The sequence below is a fragment of the Opisthorchis viverrini genome (genome assembly GCF_000715545.1).
Source record: "Opisthorchis viverrini unplaced genomic scaffold opera_v5_67, whole genome shotgun sequence".
NCBI lineage: Eukaryota > Metazoa > Platyhelminthes > Trematoda > Opisthorchiida > Opisthorchiidae > Opisthorchis > Opisthorchis viverrini.
In genome coordinates this window covers 1,153,035-1,162,110 of record NW_008751722.1, presented here as the reverse complement: position 1 = coordinate 1,162,110, position 9,076 = coordinate 1,153,035, and the positions used below count along the sequence as shown (strand labels likewise).

General features: G+C 45.2%; 1 protein-coding gene across 1 annotated transcript in view; it reads right to left on the bottom strand.

Moving 5' to 3' along the window:
- T265_13436 (hypothetical protein) overlaps positions 1-1,778 on the bottom strand; it is a gene marked incomplete at both ends in the record, with an annotated part of 37,253 nt that extends 35,475 nt beyond the window's left edge. Inside the window, one exon of the mRNA XM_009168853.1 lies at positions 1,674-1,778. The remainder of the gene's footprint in view (positions 1-1,673) is intronic.
- Positions 1,779-9,076: the final 7,298 nt, after the last annotated feature.

Sequence of the window (9,076 nt, the reverse complement as noted above, 5' to 3'; positions counted from 1 at the left end):
AGAGCGCTGTGTACAGAAGAGATCGACCGAACGGCAGCTCAAATCGAGATTGCCAACAAACTTCTAGAAATAGGATACCCAGTGATTTTGATTAGGCGTCAACTAAGGAAGATATTGGCTTCAGTATCTAGACCCAGTAAGGAATGGATTTGCACAGCAGTCATTCCATGTAAAGCAGGAACATCGGAGGTTATTCGGAGGTTGTTGAACTTAGCAAACATTCGAGTAGCTTTTCAGAAAGGAAAAACGCTACGCTCAGTTTTGGTGCAGTTGAAAGATCCCCTGCCGGCTGAAAGGACTAGGGATTGTGTGTACAGAATTAACTGCGACGATTGCGCTAAGGTTTATATGGGGCAAACTGCCAGGGAATTGCACACCAGAATTGGTAAACATAAAAGAAGGATTAACAAACCACCAAGGAATGCGGAATGCCAAACGCTGGTCAAAGACTCAGTGATGGCGGTACATGCCTTAGACACGGGAAAGAGAATAGATCTGGAGAATGTGGAAGTTTCAAGACAGGGACTGCGGTTCACACCACAGTGGCTGATAGCCGAGGCGGTGGAAATCACCAAACATCACAGCGTGAATAGAATCGAGGGTGTGGAGCTAGCGAGCGTATGGAAAGCGGTCTTAGACAAGCGAGTTAACACGTGACGGTGAAATCGTCAATCATTAGAAAAAACCGGGGGATGGGGATGGAAACCCCAGCCGACCAAAGATCACAGTATCCCTCTTACACAACTTTCTGAGCACTAGCTCACCTACACAGACTGACAGAGGGTTCAAACGAAGTTCAAGAGGAACCATCAAATGAACCGAACCAGAAGAACCAGACACTAAGCTGGACCCAAACACATGTAGGTTTCCCCACCGACCCAACACCTGTTCAACCACTCTAACACACTAAAATCCCCCGGCCGACACCCAAAAGAGATTTAGCTTGACTTAGCTGATTGGTTCTCCTTCCGCCTTAAATCTCGACCAACCTCAAAACCTTGTGTCAAAAGCGAAACGTTGCCCAGAAATAAATCTACCGATTGTCACCAAACATTTTCGAAGAGGAATGAAGGTTATTCGGGAAAGTCTCGGTTTGGTTGATGCGGCTCGACTTCCACCATGGGGACCGCGTAATTACTACTGTACCTGGGTGGACACCCTGGAAGATATGGATGTCAATCTATTTCACAGGCGTTCATGTTGTCACTTTATATAAAGATTGCCGGAGTGAGTGTACTCACTTTGACATATCTAGAGGTAAGGGCACGTAGGAATGATGGTTTATAGGCTAGCTCTGAGTCCATTTTCCTTCGCAATAAGGTTTTCAGGTAAATCATGACTGCACGGCAGCGAAGCGTCAATGTTGAACATTTTTGTTATGCTGTCGATGATGATGAGTACTCTACGAAAAGGTAAGTGGACACACAAGAATGAAAAAGAATCCTTTGATCATCGGAGTTTATTGTATTATGGTAGTTGTTGAAAGTACTTGGCACGTTAAACCACGGCCTACCAAGGAGTTGTTCTAATTTCCAAGCCACCGATGTTGAAATATTCGTCGGGACCAAGCAGGGATACGGCTGTGTGGAATAAAAGCCCTTGTGCAAGGATAAGTCAAAATATTCCAGAATTCCGACCGAAAGATGCATGACCTTCTTAGTCTGGGGTCTTACCCTGTTGGGCGGAATCCTGCAGCGAGGCCACTTTACAGCTCGCACTTAGGAGCCGCTACGGTCGGGATTCCTGCTTCACACGCGATTAGCCAAAAGTACGGGCCGCTTTTCTGTCTAAAATCAAGGCGAACCCTGATTGGCCAGGAATGTGGACCCAACAGTCAAACATGGGCCATTATCTGTTGAATGCCTGTTGTGATTTGCGCTTCCATAAGGCACTGGAATTTCCACAATTTTTAACCTCTTACACTTCACATGTAACGTGCTCTTCAAGTTTTCCTGGCCTGTATTTGGGTGTTTAATTTACGTTGTGCACCTTCGGTAGTATTTTGAACGAGATCGCTAGCTTGTAAGCTTCAAGCCGAAGACTCAGCTGAGACAATACTGTCATTGTCTGCACTGTAACATGCACGCTATGGAAGCACCAGGGTACGGTGATTCTCCGAAGGCAGGTGTTCACGACAATTTCTGTGGATGGAAAACAGAAATAATGCTCGTGAGCCAAAGCCCAGCAAGTAAGATTGTACATCACCAACACTTACATATGAATCAATCAAAATGACACACACCGTACACTACAGCACTTCCTATTTCCTTTTAATTTATAAACGCTTTATTACCCTCAAGGTTGTATGGAAGTAATCGATAGTGTTGGTCGCTGTTAGAAGTTTACCCAAAGGCAGCTTCCAAGAGATTATTGAGATACTACTTTGCATACACACGGAGACGTGGTCATTATAGTTTCCTGGCCGTCATTGCCCTCCATCTGGCACCATGCTCCTGACACTGCGTGGACAGTGAATAAACTCACATATGCAATTTTGCCAGCCCATTCACGCGTTCCTTCTCCACACCCTATTTTCCTTAGCTGATAGATGTTTTCACTGCGTACTTGGCTCTGATCAAAGAGAAACCCAGTTCAAGAACAGTGCTAGCACATTTATAGTCCTTAAAACACTTGGAAGAATCTCAACTTACGAGGAGGCTTGGACGGTCTTTCCCGATAATGGACATTCAACGACGAACATGCCCGCAGAGAAACAAGTCAGATTTTCAATGCAATGACTGAGCTGCTTTACCGGCCTTGTTTTACTCCCAACCGGATAAAGTATTTGACAAAGGATGCAGTTAAGACAGCTTAATGGTTAACCAGCTCGCAGGTCCCGTGACGTATACGGGGACTGAAACCCTGCATTAGTGGTTGGTTATGTCCTGCAGGGCGGGTCACCCTTTTGTGTTGCGCTGTGCTGATTCCGTTTATCCGTCACCCCTCTAGGAGCGTGGGTGCTTCATCCAACGCTGGTAGTTCTGAGACTAGACTTTAATCAAGGAACTTCACGAAAATGTAGCGTTGTTAAGTTTCATTGTCTGCTGTTTGGAAATTGTCCAGGTTTTGTCACTTATCTGGCAAGGCCACGAAAGACACGCGGGGTTAAAGTGTTATTTCGACTGACATTTTCGATGAATGGATGGCTCGAAGAAGCCTCACGATGCTCACAACTAGCACTGATGTGCAAAACCTCTGTCTACTGTTTCAGCCAGACGTAAAAAACACGTTTGATCATCCTGTTCTCGGCACCCTTTTAGGCCTCATCCAACACATCGTTCATGTCGAAGTATCGCAATCCATCTTCACTTCTGAAATCATATCGACTATATTCGAATAAATGCGCTTGTAATATAACCAAACCCGATGCGATTCAGCTGTCTCAGATAACGATGATGATCTAGCTGGAAACTTCGAAGAAACATTTATCATTGGAAATCCCCGGCGCATAACCGTAAAATCGTTACCTAACCGTCGCCTTACGGACTTTCCGACATCGACACACATGAGCTATGGTTTAGAGACAATCCTTGTCAAACACCTGAAAACACCTTGCTACCGCTTCTCAAACAGGCTAGGTCACACAGCCATACAGCAGAACAGCCGGTACCACAGCCCAATACACATGTTACTTGATATTCACGGGTATACCTCCTGGTGCCGTAGGTGTTTCACAGTAGCAAATGCGACCCGGGCATTGCAGGTTTATGCGTTGACCTCATCTGTCACACTACAATCAAAACTAATATAACTCCGAATGTGTATGAAACGATGCGCCACACTACCACTCCGACCCCATCAGAAGCTAGCAACACTTGACAGGTCTCTGACACAGGAATCCATAACGTGTTTCATCAATGGTATTTGCAGCTAGGAGGAGCCTAGTTACCAGGCTCTTAACTACAGGTTCAAAGGCTCGCCTTAATAGGGGGTAGGACGGAACCTTCTATAGTTGGAAGTGGTTTGCCTAGATCCGGATTTCAAGTGAGGGTTGTTAACAGATGGTTTCCGCTGAGAGGGAACATGCCCTGAGTTGATTGAGGGATTAAAATGATTTAGGTCAACGGCTTCGAAAGGTTGACCGCCATTTCTCAGGACACGAGATGGTATGTTGTTGCCACTCGGCACGACGAAGTACTCGAGAGTATGAGGATGGGATGATGCATCAGCTAGGGTGATGGGTACGTTGCTAAGAGACGGGTGGTTTCTGTATTGTGAAGATGCAAAATGTGCGATGGGGAATGTGAGGTTGAGTCTAGGCAAATTGGGCAAGTAGCAGCTAAATAAGTAAGCGTTCAGTTGGTCGGTGATAAAACATCAGTCGGTGGAACACAGAGTAACCGTGACTGAGTGACTGTGTAGGGGTACAGAGCCCTCGGAATAGACAGCTGAGTAAGTTGTAGTGAGAAAGGATCTCGAGATGGGTGCTCTCGTTATGGAGTTCGGCGAACCCCCTAAGGACACTCGGCCAGCTGAGAGTTTGCTGCTGGGGAGTGTTAGTGAACAATCCCGAGATTTCTGATAATATCTGCCAGCTCAGTGTACTTAATATCCGATGTTTTTAGTGGCCTATCATGACGAGAGATACCATGGTAGAAACCTTTAATGGGAGAAGCGAGGTAGAGGGAAGTCAGTATGATTTGGCAGATGTTAGTAATGCCTTGTGCGATTGTTGAAGGAAATAGTTCTCCCCAGTTCAGAGGGACCGGCAAGTATGGAAAAGTTAGTAAGGTATCTGGAGACAGCAGGTGATAGAGAGAATGACTTAGAGTAGTTGCGCCATAACTAACTGCGTTGCACGAAGCCACGCAGTAATCACTTCCTGGGAATCATGGACCAACTGCGGCTGCTGTCAGATGACTTCCATGTGAGAACAGTAGATCGAAGATATAATAATGCTTATTCCCAACTTGTGGGTGGCATACCTTCGGGTACGTTGCAAGTCAGAATAAAAGCACGACTGGTGGGAACTGTGGGCACAGGGGGTTTGGGAAGGGAAAAGTGAAAATTTAGGAACCAAAACGTCAGATTGGATGGAGCAGGAGGGTTGCCGTCGGGGAGCCGGTCAGGTTGAACTGAAACCTAAAACCAACATTAACCTTCTGGGATTGGGCTAACGGACTCATGGCTGGGGTTACAAACAAGAAACATGGTGTGCAGAGAAACTGTAGGGCCTCACCGGTAGCGCCGTTTTGGAGTCAGGCATAATATGTCTTTGGAAGAGTGAGATGATGGAAATGCGCAAGCTGGAGCACGAACTCTATAGAAAGTTATTGAATTTTGTGGGAAACGCATAAACTAAGAGGTGGTTGAATTCAAACTAATATAATAACAGGTTGGAGTGAATACGTAATGGGGGCAGCTGGGGATATGTGCGGATTTCGTCGCATTCGCATTTATTGGAATGAGTAGGCGAGAGGGAACGGTCGAGAGAAACAATGGAATGGTTGCCGGTGTGCTATCAAACTATCAGACATGTGCGGCAAAACGTCTGTAAAAAGAGTGCCTTCGCGCTCCGTCCAGCGGTGGTCCAACTTTTGTAACTAGAATGCGAACATATAACACAAGAAATAGATTGTACTCCATTCTGTTTTCTCCAGTGACCTATGTTGACGATGCGTCCTTACTGTCTGCACACTGATGGAAGGTGTGTGTGCAAATGTGACGCTCGTGATTGCACAATTCTTAAGGGAACACCATCCACTAGGTATTGAAATAGTCACGACATGTTACCCAGACAGGTTTTCTCATCCATAAAAAACTGCATTTGAAGCACGCAGAGCCCCTATACGCGCTTACACCACACTGTATCAATTCAAATTACGTGGTTTTTCACGACATGCTAATTTATTCCTGAAACTTTTGTCTTCTGCTGCATTGATTTCCTGATTCTTCACATCTTGACTAGATATTGGACCAGATATTGAAATAAAGATGGTTGAGCTGTTTACAAATTAACACAAACAATCTAAGCGCGTGGAAGAAAGCTATTGCAAATCCAAATCCGATGCCCTAGAATTCAAGAGGATCCTTCAGGTTGGAGGGACTTCATTGTTGCTCAGTGTCCAACGATTTTACATAGACAATTTTCCATTTGTGTTCCGCGATATAAGTCAGCACAAAACATCAGCGACTTAGCAGATTATGCCCCCAAAATTTATATATGTTCGCGTTTCATAATGTGAGTGAGGCCATAAACGAACTGCCAATTGCGTCAGTCAAGTAAGTAGCGCAATGTTTAGTGACAGTATTCGCATCGACACCTAGATGGGAACACTAGTTATAAACCGCACGATGCATCCACCAATGACAGGCTAGACCTGCCTCTGAACGATGATAATACTAATGATGTTTACTCGCAGCCAACGGGTACAAAAGTTACTCTGCCCGTGATCCACAAGTTTGTTTGGACGCAGACGCCCCCCTGGACGCTTGTTTAGTGTCTCAAATTACACATTTGTTATGGGGAGTGGAATCTCTACGTGATCTTCAACGTACTCAAGTCCGTGAAAGCAAAACTGATGCAAAACTAGGGTCGAAATAATGTCCTATTCATGAAACTAGGTGTCGGGAACAGCTCTATCCAGCTAAAAATTAGTCACTCTCTCTCTGAGAGAGGCAGCCGTCAACATCACGCTTAAACATTGTTTTAGGGGTTTCGTGAAACGAAACAAGATATAAACGGATCAAAGAGTGTGGTTACCCGCGAAATTCACATCGTCGGTGGAATAAGCTGTTGATAGGGCCCTTTTGGACAGGTTAGCTTCGCCAGGGTAAGAACACAGAAAAATCGGCTGGTGTCAATAATATAGTTTCCCCCTTCAATTTATACAATCGGCCTTCAAATTGAAATAAATCGTTTAATGGCCTGCATGTTTTGGACATATGCTGACACTACAAAAATTCACGATCCTTCTGGATAGCATTTTTCCGCAAAGCGTTGCACCGCCCTCGTTTCCACATATGAGCCTCACCTGAGCGTTACTCCCGGGATCTCTCACGGCTAAGTATGTATTTTAATTGTCTTCCCCAAACCGCTGCGTGCGTAGTTTTGGTTTCCGTTATGGGGCGATCGGTTTTTGGGAGTAAATTGCGTTTTCGTACATCAAAGAATTTAGAATCAACCCGAGGACCACTGAAAATACTCCTCATAATATAACAGGAGACCGAAGCGCCCCTTCAACAGCCAGCGACTAAAATTCGAAATACTGCAGCTGTTTTTCGGGAAAGTCCTCGCGCTGACGTCTGGGAGCGGTGGAAGTAATCGGGAATTCTGTTAGAACTGATAAACACGCTTCTTCATCGGCCACATTCAGTAACTATCTTGTTCGCACATTTTTGGTGAGTTACACTTTCCACTGCAAGCTATGGACGAACAACCAACACTGTCCTCTATTACGACGCTTTAGCTAATGGGAAAATGCGGACAGAAGATCTATGACACGATCATCAGTCCAGCATTTGCTGATGTCCAACGAGGGAGCGCTCCAGATTTAGCGGTCATTGCCAGTGATATCACTTAGACAGCGAGGCTATCCGAATCCTTCTCGAGAAAGTCGCCTTTCAAAATGTACACTGAAGAGTACCGTCGGCCAAAGGGCTCACGATTGTGGGGCGTTATGCGCATTAGTGCCAGGGAGTGGGCGAACTGAGCTAGGTACTAAGTATCAGCCACTGCGCACGACACTTCCTTGTGATGCGTGACGTCATGAATGCTTTGCCACATATGAACTCAGCCCTAATAACGATACGCTAAACTTCATTCCTGAGTTCAAGGTAGTGAAGATACTTCTGGTAGACTGGTAGAATTTGCGCATGTGTCGAACTTCCCCACCAGCGGACTGACAAGAGACAGAGGTATTCTGTAATGGACTTGAGCGGAAATAATTTTCAAACATTCAGACCACTTTCCAAACTTAAATAATCTTAGCCGTACTGTTAATTAAGGTTCAAAAGGTCCAAAGAAACGGAAGTCGGTAGAATATTTGGACAGTTCTGTGCAGTTATTGAATGGGTCAAAAATGTACATGGAAGAAGACTTCGAATTCTGAACAGCAACTAGCACTCGAGGTAAGAGAAAATGTATCACTTCGGCAGAGAGAGTTTGCAATTCAAGAGGCTTTTCCGTTGGACGCACGCCAATCCAGACTTTTTCTCGCCTTAGGTTCGCTGCATCTGCAGTGTATTCACCGCAGTCACCTGGTGCATTACATTCGGTCCTTCACATTTAACAGACAGCTTTTAACCCTACATCGAGTAGACCTTTACTCGCTCACTTGAAGTGCCTTTGAAAAAGATGGGAGGTAAGACGCCACAAAGAGTAGCTTGGGAGAAATTAAATATTTCGCTATCAACGAGGGGTAATGGGTTAACTTCACTGCGATATTTGCCAAGAGATACGTAAAACATCTGGTTATTCCGGAAGATGTGCGGACGGCCTCCAACGGAACAAATAAAGCCAGCGGTATTGTTTACTCGATTTTACTTGTAAATAATAATGTCCACGGCCAGCTAATGGGTGGCATACCGTCAGGCATTCTCATAATAGTACAACCGGGAAAAAATCATGACTGACATCATTCGTTCGTACTGATGATTGCGCTGAAACTGAGCAGTCACGCGGATAGTGAGCATTATACAACGCACATGCAAACATGCACAAGCTGGCACGATCAAAATACGTTGGATACCGGGGTAGAGAAACATGAGTATTAGTTTGTTATCTATCTTATGGGGGAACATCAGGATTGAGCAGGATCACGTCGTTACAATTAGAAGGTGAAGGACAACAACAACACGGGAAAAGGCAAAACAAAGGTACCGTTACTGACACACGATAGGAAAACCGAAAATTGCAGCAACTGAAGAACCAAAACAACGGAACTCGTGAAACGACAGTGGTTCAGAGAAATGGCCGGTCACTTTGAAATAATTACTTGTAACGAATTTGAGACTCGAATGTATCTGCTTGCCCGAATTACTTGTATTTGAGACTCGAATGTACCTGCTTGCCCGTTCCTCATATGACCTTAAACGTGCCCCTCCCTTTCTCTCTTCCCCCATTGCATTGCACACG